The 16,620-nt window shown below is 41.9% G+C and overlaps 1 protein-coding gene across 30 annotated transcripts in view; it reads left to right on the top strand.

The window, feature by feature from the left end:
• The window catches only part of LOC308188017 (uncharacterized protein), a 625,739-nt gene that overhangs the window by 13,918 nt on the left and 595,201 nt on the right, over positions 1-16,620 (top strand). The window contains exons 3-4 of one of the 30 annotated variants that reach the window (XR_013945070.1): positions 8,983-9,052; positions 10,160-10,174. The exons of 26 other annotated variants lie outside the window; for them this stretch is intronic. The gene's annotated coding sequence lies outside the window, so the exon portion shown is untranslated. Of the gene's footprint in view, positions 1-6,197; positions 6,216-8,982; positions 9,053-10,156; positions 14,598-16,620 lie in introns of those variants that run through there. 3 more of the 30 variants (XR_013945098.1, XR_013945071.1, XR_013945072.1) reach the window with 3 other exon arrangements.

Here is a 16,620-nt window from a genome sequence, read left to right as displayed (position 1 = left end):
TGGAGTTAAGTTGCAACAGGGGAGATTCAGGCTGGATATCAGGAAAAGGTTCTTCACTGAGAGGGAGGTAGCACACTGGAACAGGCTCCCCAGGGACGTAGTCACGGCACCAAGCCTGTTGGAGTTTAAGAAGTGTTTGGACTGTGCACTTGGTCATATGGAATGAATTTTTGGGTAGACCTGTGTGGTGCCAGGAGTTGGACTCGATGATCCTTGTGGGTCCCTTCCAACTCAGGATATTCTATGGTTGAGTTTTTTTCCACAAATAAATTGAAAGATCTTGAGGAAAATCGGGTCTTGTTAAGGCAACTGATTAGAGATGTTTCTCCAATACTGTTCTGGTAGTAGTGGCCTCTGGCTTTTATTTGAGGAACAAATTCATAAATGCTGCTGTTCATCTTTATGGGAATTGGAGATGCTGTGAAAGAGATGGGTTAAGTCAGAAAAGTTGAAGGAGTGGTAGCTGTTTTCTTGGCAATGATCTTTTCCATTCTGCAGTCATTCGAGCAACCTCTGGTAGCCAGGTGCAAACTGACTTTGGAATGGAAAAGTGGTTGGCTATACAAGCTGTGTATGTGTTAGGATTTCTATGGCTTTGTAGATGTGTATAATCCTACTTTAATTTATTCCCAGTTGTGTGTCTAGTCCACTGAGACACAATTTAATAGAATGCCAACATTGTGGCTTTGACTTGTTAGAGGTGATTTTACTGTAGGTAGTATAATGCGGATTTTGCAGTTCATTTCATCTCCTCCTTTGCTTTTGTTTGCCAAGGTCTTCATGTTGCAGTGTGATTTTTTTCCCCTTTTTTCTTCAGCTGTCTTCCTCCTGTGTTTTTTTTTTTTGGAAAGAGTTGCTTAAGGTTTGACTTAAAAGATGGGCCTGGAATTCCTGGCTCAGACTGTTTGGGTCCGTCTTCACGTAGGGTAAATGTTTTGTTGCCACATCTTTTTCTGGTAGGGAAGGGGTTCAGGTTCCTTCTTTTCCCCTGTGGCCAGCATGCTTAATGCTGATGACAGTAGCTATTGGTAGTTTTGCAGTTGCCTGTACTGTGAGAGGCAGTTACTCTTAGACCATCCTAGGCATGTGTGTCCCATACTTCCACGTTAGTCCTGACACTAGTTGGAAAAACTGTAAATAACAATTGTATATATACTTGTTGATAATTTTTAAAAAGTCTGGGATTTTTCCTTCAGATATATTTTGTGGTACTCATTTTTAATGGATTTTTTTGCATGGAGGCATCTGCTTTTGTATTTTCTTAAATTGTACTATTTTTCTTTAATATTTCTTCTGATTATCATTCAGAGTGACAAGTCTTTGTAATTCCTGTGGTTAATGTAAGGAAAGCTTTTTGGAGCTTAAAGGTTTTTTTTCTTTAAGACTTTCATGTTATCTTGCATTCTTTTTCAATCCACTACATGGGTGAGTTGGTTATGACTGTTCTTATTTTTTCTCTTTAGGTGTTTATGATCACATTCCCTAGGAGATGATTTGAGAATCTCTGGGCACAGAATATTATGGTTAGGATCTACTGGAACTTTAGGATAAGGGAACTTCAGGATAAGGATACTTTTGGGGAAAAAAACTTAAGTTGAAAAAAGTCTTAAAAGTCTCATTAGGAGTTATGATCCTGAGGCCTTTAGAAGATTTAGGGGAGCAAAGGTGGGTGGCACAAAAAAAAAAGGCAGGATCAGAATGGGGAGATGTTGGAGATTCTCAGATGTTTTTACTGGGGGCATACCTAATGAGTGCAGTTAATACCTTCAGAGAATGTCTGTTACTTTGTATGCAGAGATCGTTCTCAACAGCTTTACCATGATGCATATAAGGTAGGTCTGCTACATATCTCACTTGAATGATTCACGTTTTGTATATTGCCCTGAACACAAAGCTCTTGTTTAGTAACCACATAAGTAAAAATAGACCCAGCAGTGAACAACCAGAACAAATCCATCCAGGAATAGGTGAATGCCCTCTGCTGTTGGTGTGGTCAGTTCTAAGTGCTAAAAGCTGGTAAGCAAGTGTGTGGCTAATGCAGTAGGTGCCACATCCAACCAAACTCCCCTTTGCTTTAGTGGGGGAGACAGGTTAGCTGGATTTCTCTCTTCATAATGAAATATTAAAACTAGGTGTGTGTTTTGCAGGTTAGTGCATATTACAGTTCTCCAGAAATCTTTCCAGCTAACGCCTTTTATGTCAGATTATGATCAGTTCAGTATACTTGAGCCTATTTCTATTCAAAAGGCTAAAATAGCAATGAAAATTCTAGTATTTTGTTGATTGAATGCAACAATTCTTTGAAGTGTTGTTTTCAAAGCCAGCAACTATATTCCTTTCGCTTGTGATGATGCAAGACGAATATATTAAAATTAATTTTCACAATGATCATTAGTTGAACTCTGGAGCAATTTTTGACAATCCCCTCTGCTTATATCTATTATCAGCATGTGCATATGCGGATTGAATAAAGGCAGAAATTTGCATGTCAAGTCACTGCTGTGCAGCTGTTGCTCTTCTCATGATGCATATGATTATTTTAAACACAGGTTCTTTCACAAGTGCATCCAAGTTCTCTGCCAGGAAGTGGTCACTCTTTTCCCTCTGCAATTAAATCAAGCCTGTTGTACCTCTGCCTTGAATTTTTTCTTCACAAAATTATCTGTGTCTGTTATGTTCGCATACCTCACTTTTTCCAAGATGCCTGTTTTTCTGTTTTAAATCAAATATCGGACTGAATTATAAGTAAAATAGTAGATTAATATGCCTATGATCAATCATTGGATTCCCGGAGAGGAATCATTTGCACTTCTCACTTCACTTGAGATTGTGATTTTTTATCTGCATCTCCTGTTGTTAGTAGATCTTAGAATTTCAATTCTTTGTTTTTTTCTGCTGTACCCTTTGCTTCCTGCAAATGTCAGAATGTCTTGTCTTTTTTGTTCTGTTTTTAACTCAAATCTTGCTGTGATAACGCTAGCCTTTAAAAGTTGCCACTCCTACTTGTTCAATATAATGTGCTTTTGAGAGTGTTCAGGCACCACTCATTATGACCCATGCCTTTTAGAGATTTTATCTGAAGTTCTTACGCTTAAGTGGGGGGTGGGAATGTTTCTTATTTTGATGGTTTTCTAGGCAGAACCGGAATCTTTAAATAGAGAAAAGCAGAGAAAGAATGAGATGGATGCCCGAAGAGAGAAGCTTAACTTCAGGTTTTGTGGCCATAAACCTCTGGGAGCAAGGTGTTTCCACTGTGAGTTTAGATGGAAATTATGCAGTTGACCTCTCTGCTTTTAAATCCAACACTCTTAATCTTAAGTGCTATCCCTCTGTAGCTGTGTGATTCATGTTAATATCTGAGTAGCTCCCAGTCTTCCAGTACTTATTCTCGTGTCCTTGCAGATGGGGATGAGACACTAGGAAGGTAAATTACTTAATCAGGTCACACAGGAAACTGGTGGTAGATCCCCTGCAACCTAGCCTTATGCTCTTATTGTATTATCTTTGATTCCATTTTTCTTATTAATGCTTCAACTGTATCATTGGAGGTGGTTACTTAAGTCCCAACTGACTCCATTTTTCTTGTTAATGCTTCAACTGTGCCATTGGAGGTGGTTACTTCAGTCCTGACTTCCCTCCCTGTGGTTATGAAGTCTGAGGTAAATCTGGTGGTGTGGGAGTAAGTTTTGACTAAATGTCAGGTAACAAAATGTGTATGACTATTTACTGTAGTGTCTTAGATTGGATAAGTATGGCACTTCCGGAGGCGTCTCCTAATTGTCCATGTTGGAGAATCAGTTTGGAATGAGTGAACCATAATCCTGCAAGATGAAACTATGCAAAAAGGTGCCAGAGATGCACCTGAAGCACTTCAAAGGTGAATGGTTGCTCACTTTGTAGGACTACAGTAGACCTAGCATATAGTAAAGCTCCAGCAGTGGGTATAGAGTGAACGCTGCACTCAAAACCCGCTGCTTGGCCCACAGGTATACCCACTCTGAGCTGTAGTATTTGCCAGTGTGAGTGTAGGATAAGTCTGTTAAATCCTATAGGAGGTCTGCTCTAAAAGTGTTCTTGTTCTGTTTTACTGATGCTTCTGTAATGTTTTTTTAATGGGCCTGGATACATGCATGTGTTTATATTGTTTGTGAGCACTAAGGTGAGCATCGCACTTTGGTTGATTTGCATAAGGTCTTTAGGCATTTGTTGTGCATTCTGGAGTGTACTACACTGATAACCATTCTTTAGGGCATTTTATTTTGATGGGTTTGATTTAAGTCCTTACTATTTAGAGGAAGGTCTAGTGCACAATAGCTCTTCGTGACATTTGTGTGGTCATCCAAGCTGTGTGGTATTGTTTAAATGTTGTTCTCCCCCTTTGTCTCTGCAATTCCAGCTGGGTAACTAAAATACTCTGAGCAAGCAAATAATTATGACTACAAAAAATTGTTTGGGGTTCTGTTAAAATTCATAGGATCTGGGGCTTCCAGACACTACCCAGGATGTCTGGTGCATATATGAATAGTAAATCACTGTCTGAATTGTAGTGAATGAATTCTCGTTAATAAGCTGGCTTGTTTTGTTTTTGTAATAAAAATCAGCTTTGAAGACAGAATTTTGCAAGAATGTAGGCAATAGGGGGGTAAACACTTCCAAAATAAACTTTAGTGCTGTCCCTGCAGGATGCTTCTAAGTACTGTGAAGGCTTAAAATCCCTTCTATTACCTCTCTCCTTCAAATCACTTTCAAATCTTCTTTTAAAAGAGAAATACTTCCAAATAACAGTCCTGCAGAATAAAGCAAGAGGTTACCTATTGTTGTGTTATTATTTGGAGGAAAGGGGGTTATTTTTCTCTTATCCTTGTTTGATATTGCATATCATTAATTTCTGCTGGAGGAAGAAACCAGCAGGTACCCAGCTCACACCTGTCTTCTGCTTTAAATTCAGTTGGTTTCTAATTTTACTAGTTTATTCTCTCTTCCTGTCCTTTCTACTAGGATTCTCTAATATTAGTGGGAGTGAGCAGGATACCCAGAGGACAATGGATGTAAGAGGAAAAAAAAATCCACAAATCCACTGGTGTAGCAGGGCAGCATCAGTATTCTGCTCGCTGGCAGTAAAGGAGATGGTAGGACGCACAGAACTGGCAGCTGGATTTATAACAGGAAAATACCTTGTGCAAAGGATCCCTTGGGTGCTCTTATTGGGAATGACACTTGCATGTGGAATCTCCTTCCTGTACTCACATCTCTGAGGGTAAAGAGTGCTAAGCCTTGTGCACTCCAATTTTACAGCAATACTGCAGTTAGAAAAAGATGTATACATCAAGATGTGAGCTTCTGGTGGCAGGCTTTCATTTTTTTCCCCAAACAAACCATACTAAAACATCAAGTATTTTAAAACTTCAGACTCTGCCTTGATTCTGTACTTGGTGGACATTCACCTACAGTGTCTGGTAATTTATCTGGTCAATCTCAATGAACAGGTTACCTCTTGGCATGTGAAAGACCAAGTTAAAGAGAATACAGGATAGCAGGTGGCAGCCTCTTGCTCCTGGAGTGGGTCTGTCTTTCTGGGGAAAACAAATTTTGAGAACAAGAATATAGAGAAACTTGGTCATTGGCAAGGGTATTAATCGTTCTTGGAAATCAGTTCAGGATAGAGGTCAAGGAAAATAGCTTATTTCATGCTTTGATTATTTTTATAAAACCCTAACCATGTCGAGATGTGCTCAGTCTAAATCTGCCTTGGGGGCAGTCTGAATCAAATGCCTTGGAGGATGGGGAAGGCAGAAATCCCTGCCTATGGTGGGGGGTTAGAAGTAGATGATCTCTTGAGGTCCCTTCCAACCCAAGCCATTGTATGAAATAAACCCCAAAAATGATGCTAAACCTTTGGAGAGGATTTCATTGTTTGGAACTTGATTCATATAATTATTTTTTTGTATCATTCTTTGCTTTACACTTGTGCTGATGTAGCTTTCTGGATCAGGGTGTAGTTAAGAGGCTTTAACTTAAGGGATTTTAACTTGTATTCAGCTCTAGGCTGGTGGTAGAGGTAAGGATTATTAACAAAAGGAGACTAAATTTTCTAGAGCTTCAAAATGAAATTAAAAACAAATATCTTTAATACTGATTGCTTTTCTTAAAACATAACAAATAAAACTTTGTATGTGTCTCAGTCCCATGCTTTATAGTTTGTCACCATATTCAACAACTGAAGTTGAGCCTGGGGCTGGAAGTAAGTGTACCAATGTGCAGAGATCTATAATGCTGGCTGCTGAGGCTGGAGAGCAATGTGGCCCTTGTTACTTGGCAAGAAATCATGTAAGTAATCAGCAGGGTTCTAGAAGGTCATCCTCCTTCGAGTGTTGCCTAAAAGGCTTTTTGCTCTTTTTCCTTTCCTCTGTTTGAATTGATCCTGTCCAACAGGGTCCAGCTTTGTACAGAAATCCTTACTAAGCTTTCAGCCCGCACTCTAGCTGTGCTGTGTTGCCTCATACTTCTTGGTGTGCATGAATCAAAGAGATTCCTGGTTTGATAATGCTGATATCTGTTAAAACCATGCCCTGAGAACAGACTGCTCCAACATGGTAACAACCATCTCATCGGTAACAGCAGGTCCGAGCTCCTGTCTTGCTGTGCTGTGTTGCTCTGAACATGAACTGTTTGTACCAAAGTGACTTGGTAGCATGGAGGGCACTGAAAGTCATGCTTCTGAATTCCTTGGTCGTGACTGAGAGCTCTGTTCCCATTGTCAAGCAAGTGAAGAGCTAGCCCAAGAAAAGATGAGGCTGCTATGAGCTTGTGGTAGTTACACCCTTTTCTTCCATGTATCAAAGATGTTTTAAAAGTGGATGATACTAGTTTTGTCTTCACTTATCAGCAAAGTACCCTTCACAAAATTAACCTATTTGGCCAGATTTTGGACCTTGCTGTTATGGAAGAGAGCATCTAGGAAACTGGATTAATTTTTATTTTTTCAATTTATCAGATCTGTATGATTTGATATGCAATGAGTTGTTCTGTAACGAGTGAAACATGGGAATCCTTTCCTTCCCTTTCTCTGCCTTATGAAGAAATCTTGTTTTTTTGGGCCTTCCTTCTACCAAGATATCCCTTATCTAAATACTGCTTTTCCTAATACTTGTAAGAAATGAATGACTGTCATTTAGTCCTTTGTCAAAATTATCGAAATATAGAAGACTTGGAATTGTGAGCAAGATTGAATTCATAGATAATGTGTAGCTATAGATATGTTTTTCAGGTAAAAAAAAAAAGTTCCTTATGTTAGGAATTCTTAATATTTGATCATAGGTTAAAAAAATGTGTTAAGGTCCCCTTTTAGCTGACTGGAGAATTGTGTGGTATATGGAGAAGGAACTGTCCATAATAAGGAAGACTTGTTTGCTGTGTGTGTTTGTTCTTTTTTGAAAGGCAAGTGAAAGCTCTCTGAGGAGATGTATAATTTTTGGCTAGATCCAAATAGCTTTGGGCAACATGTAGACATGCAAAATACAGTACACATCATCATTCTACAGCTTGTGTTCCCAGTTGACGGACTGGATGAAATGGTGTATACATGCACAGGTGCACATAGGGTAAAGAAATAATTTCTCAGGCTGCAAGGAACAGTATTTCAAATAACTAACTTAAAGCATTATGTCCCCTCTGGGAATGCTAGTTTCTAACTCTGAAACCAACCAGAGAGCTAGGTGCAGCTCTGTGCGGTCAAAAATTGCTGTTGACTCTGGTCAGGGTAGGCTTTCACAGGATAAATTAACGTTTGACCTAATAACATTGGACCAAACCTTCTTTTATTTGAGAAGTGACACGGCAACTTCCCTATCTACTCAGATTAGACAGGCACTCTTTTTTCAAGGTTGTCACAAAGGTACATACAGAATAAACTGTGTTGTTCAATTTATCTATGTCAGGAGGATAGAAAAGGGAGCTGACCCTGCTGGAACTTGATCTGGTTGTGTTTTCATGCCCAGGTACTGCTCTTCTGGTAATGAGACCCCTGTGTTTTTGGGGATAACAGGTGGTGTTGTTTCTTTCCTAACGTGACTCAAATGCTTCTTTGAAGAGATGTAATTGTTTGACAGACCTGTATCAGGACATGAACTGTGGAGTGACAGCACTTTCCCTTGGTTGAATCTTTGATTCTCTGAATACTTAATCTATTCCTCTGTGTAAATGAAAATAGGAGGTTTGTATATGGTTGTTGCAAAAATTAATTGCTAATATATTTGAAGGTAAGAAAGCCATATTTGTACTCAACAATGACAATGATGTACATGTTGTGAAGTAAGTGGAGAACATGTAGAGAACGGATTCTACGTTTAAAAAATATCTGAGGATAAACTGTGTACTGCTACATCTTTCATGGCTAGAGCATGATATGAATACTAAGAAGTATAAAAATATTATGGCAGTTCTCTTGAAACACATGAAAGTAGCAGGTAAGCTGTTTCTAGCATTCAGAAACTTAGTTTCATAAGCACTACATCTAATTTTAGGTCTCGTGTGGAACATTCTAAACCTTGTAAGAAACTCTCCAGAAGATTCAAATGTCAACTATGGCAAGAACTTGCAGTATTTTAGTAACATTCATTTTGTATGCCAGTGTTTCTTATTTGGTGATAGCTGTCTTCAGCAACCATAGACATAGAAATTTGAGGGAACTTCTGTTCTTTGGGCTGGCGTTAGTGCGTTTGAGTGTGCGTTCTTATTTATATGAATGAAAGCTGAAATTCTTGTCCAGGTCCAGAAAGGTGTCCTTCTGTTGCATTAACAAACAGCAGTCTGTCGGAGTCATAAATAATTTATGAACTTGGGATATTGATTTTATTTCAGTGCTTATAGGAAATTATATGCTTGTGGCTTCAAGAAATAATTGGTGCAATTTAATCACATATAAATTATAGTCATCTTTAATTTTTTTCAAATGGAACCTTAATGACACTGGGTATGTTACAGAACCAAGCAAAGAGAGGGCTGCCTACATGGACTGAAGAAATAGGAGTGCCAGAAACTGTAGGTTTAACAGGTCTGACAAGAATGATCCTAATGGCAGTGGCTTTAAACAAAGTCTAATTGACATCTGCTTGATCACAAATCAGTTTTTCCACAGGAAAATATTGCAAACCCTACTGAAAACATTTAATAATACAACGTATGTTAAGGGCATGGAGTGCCTGGCATATTGGGAGAAAAAAGTGCTCTGTAAACCTTCACTGAGCTGAAGGTGGTTTTTGCTCTAATGTAATATAATTTTCTTTTTACTGTAATTTTCTGTGGAAGCTCTGTATTTGGGTGTTTGTGACTCAAGAAGAAGGAAGGAAATAATAGAAACTTGACTAAAAGTTATTCTGATTTCCTTTTAGGGAGGGAAAATGACTGTATTTAGTTAAAATATTTCATGAGATTTGATTCTAATTGGAATGATACACCTTGTGAAATATATTCACCTTGAGTAGTCAAGTTTGAAAACTGCATTGAGCAACTTCCAAGAGAATAGAATGTTGTAGGGCTCCTCTGCACTTTTTGATTAAACAAAACAGAAATGCTCATCTGCAAGCAGATTTTAGTAAAATCACATGGTACTTTGCCTGTTTACAAGTTTAATTTTTTGAAAGCTATCAGGAAACCAGCTTTATAAAACAACTTCTAGAATGAGGTTTCAAACCACTCTGGGGCAACACTTAAATAGTCTTCAAACTCACTCTCAAAATGTTAAGGGATGAATTTTGTTTGGCCTGGGTTAAATATACTTTTTTTGAGTAAAAATAGGGAGAAATTGCATGAAGTTTCTGTGTGAAAGAGCATCACTTGAACTTGCTGTGAAGCTAATGTCAACTAATCCATTGTATTCCTCCATAGCAGGAATAAAATATTCCGTACTTAAAAATGGAAAATCTGCCAACAATTTTGGTGCTAATAATGAAATGGTATTTATGCAACTCAGTGGTGATCCCTGTAATGCTACCTGTAGACTTAATGTGGCATGTTAAATGACAGACTGATGCCTGGAGTTAGCTTGAGGCTGAGAGTTGCAGAGCATCTCAAAATACTTTCCCAGGGAACAGACTAGATCCTGGAAGTATGGTAGGCAAGCTAGCAAAGTATCTTCACGTTTTATCTTCTACTACAGTAGAAGTGCCTGGGCACTACAACGTCATCAAGATTTAAATGCAAACTTCTGCTTGGCTGGGAACCATCCACAGTTGGATTCTCACTTTTGGATCGCTGAATGGAAGGGTTTTTCCTCTTCGCGGGACCCTGGGATTGTCCCAGTTGTTGCTGGCTATCACAAAGAAGCTGTGAAGTGAATTGTGCTGTTGTTGGTTGCACTGAGTATTATGTCCCATTTCTCATTCCAGTTCTTGAACATGCAGGTTTGTAGTTCAAAACACTGAAAATAGCTAAACAACAGCGGTCCTCCTGACTGTTTTAAAAACTCACAGTAGCTATTATTAAAATGCTGTAAATGCGGGATGCACATTTATGCACCACTTCAATACACATGTAATGACTTCCAAACATTTACTTTAGGCAATAACAATCTTATTAAATGTAACTTTGTGTCTCTGTTCCATTTTGTTTGATGCACGGACATATGCAAATAGCTTGCATTAGTAGTTTTGAGTGAGATTTCATTGGCAAGCTTAACAAATCCCTTGGTAGTACTCAGGCTGATAGCGTTAGTTCCATGTACCCTTCTATTCAGGCAGCTAACAATTTTTTTCCACAGTTGTCAATCCTGGACTGATAAAAGTTTAGGAACAAACAGGAGATGGGTGCGGAATGCCCAAAGCTATGCTTTGCTGTTAAATTGCTGGTTCGGATCCATTTGGGACTGAGTAGTGAGCAGTGACTGAAGATCACCTTATTAGGTGACTTAATGGTCTACATGAAGTAAGACCTTAATGTGTCCTGCAAGTGCAGGCCCTCAGGAAGGGGCTGAGGAGAGAAACCCTTGAGCACGCCATGTTCTACTTCCTGCCTAAATGTCTTGTCTCCTCTGGAAGGTGGCTTTGTTTCTGTGCGCAGCCAGAACTCACAATGGCAGGTCCTGTCACAGCACGTGGTTGGTTTGGAGCATGGGGTGTGGGAAGGCTGCAGAGAATTGGCGCTCCGCACTGAGAGATTGCACCACTTGGCAATCTATTGCCATCAAAAAGGAGAAGGAATGATTTGATTGGCAAAGAAGCAGGACTATCTTTGCAATCCTGAACAAAGCTAGGTCTGAGGAAAAGTAGTTTTTGCCTGTAGACAATGTACTGAGGCATAAGTGAAGGTTGTGGTGGGAACAGCCAAGGGCGCCAAGCAGGCCCTGTGCTCAGTGGAGCATGCTGCTTGCTGCAGGTGTTGGTAATATGGCTCTTGATTTTTTTGGGGGGAGGTGGGAGAAGCAAGAGAGAGAGGTCAGGGGAACTGGTGCAGGGTGGAGGGGGATGCTAGGCAATTTGTGGGAGGGAGGTAATGGGAAACTGGAGACAAGATCTGAGCTCAGGCAGCTGAACCTTGTTCCTTCTTCAGCTTTGCCTGCTGTCTGTCCTCTGTTTAAAAGTAAACTCTTCAGTCTTCAGAAATACTCTTCTTATAGTAAGGTTAGGAGGGGAAGGGAATATTATGGAAGGTCTCCTTAAATGTGCCATTAAAGTCTCAAGTTGTTGAGATGTCTAGCTGAAGCTCTGAATTAGCAAAACCCTTGGAGATTGGTTTCTGCCAACTAAACCACTTGTGAATGTAATTCACTAACATCAGTGGTGTTGAAAGACACTTGTAAGCACTTTGCATGTACAACCTGTAAATTCCATCATGTTACAGATATTGGCTATGTATAGCCTTTTTTTTTTGCTTAAGGGAGTGGATCCCACTCACTGTAGAGAAACCAACATTTACTGTTCAATTAGAAAGCCTTGTTTTCTTGGAGACAGCATTGATCTCATTGACTGCTAAGTTATCTGTCACTGTCTAATCACAATCTGTTGCTTGCATGGGGAAAGCTGCAAAGCAGAGCCCAAATGAGACTCTGGAATAAAAAAAAAAGTTATTTCTGTGTGGAAGAGGGTTTCAGAGTGATGGTGGTTGGCATATGGAATGTGACTGATGGAACTCTGAGGAAGAAGGCATGCTTAGCCTATCTAGGGAGTGGAAAGAATAGATCCGAAGGGCATACGGTTGTTCTGTATTAGTGTGGAAGATTGGACTAGATTTGATTATGAACTAACGATGAGCAGTTGTGAATTAGAACACAATATATTACTTTGAGCTATTTCTGGTGATATTCTGGACAGAAAAGCTGGAGAGATGATTAATATCCCCTTGCCCCCTCTCCCTTGCTCTCTGCATAGCAACTGACCAAAAAGATTAGGTGAGTGTTTCTTATTGAAAAGCAGATTGAAGATCTGTGTGCCAGATGCACACAAATGAAGGCCTGCTATTCTGGTATCTGCCACTCTTCTTCTGGCTATCAGTTGGGAGAATGACCAGGATCCATACACAGCCCCATGCTGCAGCTTGTTTGGAAGTATCTTTCCTTTCCGCCCTTTCATTTTTCACTTTGGTATTTAGATTCCACGTGGCCTTGCTGTTGAATGTTTGAATTAGTTTAGCCTAACACAAAGCGACATGTTCCAGAAAATATAGGTAGCTTTCAAGATACCAGAAAGTACATGCTTCCTGGCAGTTGCCTGGCTGCTGCTTCATGGAGGTGGGATAGGAAGGGTAAAGAAATGAGAGTTTGAAGTCTCTCCCTCCCCAGCTCCCCACATGTTCCCTCATCTGCTTGTCTGAAAGCCCCAGGCAGCCTGCAGGAGAGTTTACTGGGCTGATAAAACAATACCCTGAAGAATGAAAGTGATGGCATATACTCCATGGGAGTCTCTGAAGGTCTGTCTTGGACAGCAACATCTTGTTTGACTACTGCTGCCTATGTCCTGTAATCTGGACCCCTCTTAATTTATTTTTGTTTCATAAAATGAACTGCTGTCCTCCTGGAGGGCTGACAAGTTATACAAGTTGGATGAGAGATAATGGTTTAAACAGGAGATTCAATTAGGCAAGGAGCAGCAGCATGCAAAACATGAAGGGCTGGTGCTCAGGTGTGGTAATGAGACAATGGTGTTGCAAAAACCAAATATAGCTGCAGTTGGAGAAGGATGCAGACATAGAAGATGCTTTTCCATACACATGAAGAAGCAACTAAGTATGAACTGATGGTGCTGAGGAGGAAGATGGCAGGATTGGGAGGCAGAGATGTGAGGGCTGGAACAGCCGAGATGGAATGGATATGCTTTCATTTTGCTCCTAGGGACACAGGACAGCATCATAAGGCAGGGCAAAAATGAAGCTGGGGGAACTTGAAGGAAGCATTGGTAGCAGACAGGCTAACTGGTGAATCATAGGATGGCTTGGGTTGGAAGGGACCTTAAAGATCATCTAACTCCAACCACCCTGCCATAAGCAGGGATGCCACCCCCTAGATGAGGTTGGCCAAGGCCCCATCCAGCCTGGCCTTGAACGCCGCCAGGGATGGGGCATTCACAGCTTCTCCAGGCAACCCATGACAGTGCCTCACCACCCTTACATTGAAGAATTTTCTCCTAATGTCTAATCTAAATCTATCCTCTTTTAGTTTAAGACCACCCCCCCTTGTCATATTATCTACCTGAGTAAAGAGTCCTTCTCCATCCCTTTTATAAGCCCCCTTTAAATACTGAAAGGCTGTGAACTGGTGGTGTGCAAGTGAGGCAAAGGAAATGTGTGTGTAGGAGCTGACCACAAGGATATGTATGAGCTAGAAAAGAGTGCTGTCATTCCTGTTATTCTCAGCCATTGTTTTGTCCAGAGCTGTGGTGCAGGTTGTAGGTTAACTTGGTCTTTTTCTCTGTAATGAGATTTGCTGGGAAGACCAAACACTTCAAAAACTGTTTTTATTATAGGGCAGGCCAGGAAAATTAACAAAGTCAAAGGTTTCTGTTTTAAAATGTGGGGGGGGGGGGGGAGGATAAAATGGAATTGTGACTCTTTCCTGTGCCACTTTGTCCTCCCAGGGAAGCTCTTTGCTTCCAGGTGGTTTCACTCCAGTCTACTGCTGGATGAATTTTGGCAGATGCTGGTCAACTCTGCCCAGGCCCCGAGAAGCTTTCCTCCCTCATCAGAGGCCCGACCATGAGTCTGCTCTGTTCCATTGAAGCCTGCCCTGAGCTTTGCTAGGTCTGTAGGGCAACTCTGGGGCCCTGGCAGAGACATCTCTCCCAAACCTCCTGCTCTGAGCACCATCTGCGGTGAGGGCAGACCAGGGGGCTGCTCAGGGCTTGATCCAGGTGCCTAGAAAGCCTCTGAGGAGGAAGGAACCGTCAGGGCCTTGGGTGGTGGCCCTGCTGCCCTCGCCCTGGGGACAGGCTGCGTGCTTGTCCTTGCCCCAGCTGTTGTGCAGGGCTGGGTGTGTGGCTGTGGGGGCAGTGCGGGCGGCCCCGCGGGGTTCGCAGCCTGCAACCAGCGGTGCTCGCCCCACGGGGGCTGCTCCGTGGGCGTTAGGCTCGGGGGGGCACCCAGGCCGGGGGCAGGGCGGGAGGGACGCGCTGCCATTGGCGCTGACAGGGCACTTCCGGCACGACGTGACAGTAGCGTGGCCGGTTAGCTCAGTTGGTTAGAGCGTGGTGCTAATAACGCCAAGGTCGCGGGTTCGATCCCCGTACGGGCCAAATCTGTTTTGGTCACGGAGCTGGGTGCATGGGGCAGAGCTCAGCGCCGGGCTTCTCTTGGCCTCAGCTCTGCCCTGTGGGGAGACGCGGCTGGGCTGGGCGAGCAGGAACGGCCCCAGGCTGGAGCCCGTCGGACGGGGAGAGGCTGAGGGGACTGTCCCCGAGCCGCTACACCCCCCGCTGGAGGGAGGGAAGGCAGTGGGAGCCAGTTCATGGTAACCTAGGGGCAAATCCATGTGTACAAAGTAGCCCCTGAAAGTTAAGAGAACATATTTTTGCCGTGAGGGTGGTCACTGGAACAGGCTGCCCAGAGAGCGGGGAGCTGCTGTAGTTGGAGATGCTCCAAACCTGACTGCCGTGCCCCTGGGCGGCCTGCTCTGGTTCTCCCCGCTCTGCTGAGGCGATGCCTGCGGGTCCCTTCTGCCATGGCTCTGAAGAGGCTGGGGGCTAGAGAAGAACTGCCCGAGGGGTGGGCTGCAGAGGAGACGGGGTGACAGTAAAAGGCAATAGTGTCAGCATGGTGTGGGCTCGTGGCTTGAGGAGCTCAGCATGGCCTGGCCCATCCGGGGTTGTAGCAATAGGCCTGGGGAAGGAACTGTGGGAGGTAGTGAACGTAAAAGTGGGGCATCAGAGCGTAGAGAACAAGGGGAAAGGGTTTTTCAAGGAGAGGGAAATAATCTAAAATGCAAGAGGAAGAGAAACGTGTAGGCAGGAAGGACACTCAACAAAACTTCTGAACTCTTTCATGGAACATTAAATATCTTTTGCTTCAGAGCACATTCTTATGTGGTACTTTTAATTGGCATTGAACCTGAAGTATTGCAGTATTACAGATGGTCTTTGCCTTCCATTTATAACTGTACGTAACTAAAATTTCCTACCAAATATTTGGTTCATTATATTAGTGTAACTCTTTGATACTTCTCTATTGTCAGAAACTGGAACTAGTGGTGCCTGATTGAGGGTGTTTTTTCCTATGCTCCTTCTTTCTTTGGAGCAAGAGGACAAGATAGTCTGAGATCTCTGTCCACAGCCTGAGTAGTTGCTGGTTTTTTTTTCAGAGAAAGTTCTGAACTCTTGTTGAAAGCAGTCCCTGTGCAGTACTGAAACCTAGACATCCATACAGAATGGAAGTGCCCAGTCTCGCTAGACACTTGGCATTCTGTTTAGTCTTAATTTTAATTTATTTGCTGTTTATTATTCAAGGAAAAAATCCAGGCCAAACAGTTTCTGAGAGTGTTTGCAACAATAGCTCAGGTCCCTGCTGGCTCAACTGGCCTGTGAGGGTGTTTTCTCTTCTCTTACAACTTCAGGGCAGATACTACTTTTGTTCTTTCTTTGGAAGAACTGGAATGTGATTCCTCCAGAGGAAAGAAACTTTGATGTAAATGTTCTTTATAGAAACTGGGGGGTTTGTTAATGGAGCTGTATACTGCAAGGCCACAGTTTCTTTAGGAAAATATTGGGGGTTAGTAGCGTTCTTTGGATTTCCTTAATAAATTTGCTAATATACTTCACTATCCAAGTCTGCTGCTGCTTATTGTTTTTTTCCAACAACAACAAAAAAAGTGGTGGTAATAAAAGAAAAGCAGGTGACACTCATTTGAAAGTCAGTGTTTTGACATTGCATCTTCACTACAGTGTCACCAAGGTACAACAAGGGTACATGAGAAGTATCATTCCAATGTCATGATGTAATTTTAAAATCATACAGATGAATATTCATGCCATCTAGCATCCAAACTGCTGTCATGACTCCATCAGATGTCAAGGGAGAGTAATGTGGTGCTGGTTCGACCTTCTGTCTTGCTACTTCCCTCAATGATCCTCTGCAGTTCCCTTGGGTGCAGTTACGGTGGTCAGGACTTGACTGATTCTAATGACATCCATTTTAAATGAAATG

The sequence above is a fragment of the Anser brachyrhynchus genome, assembly GCF_964034855.1.
Source record: "Anser brachyrhynchus genome assembly, chromosome: 1".
Classification (NCBI taxonomy): domain Eukaryota; kingdom Metazoa; phylum Chordata; class Aves; order Anseriformes; family Anatidae; genus Anser; species Anser brachyrhynchus.
This window is presented reverse-complemented; position numbering and strand designations above follow the sequence as displayed.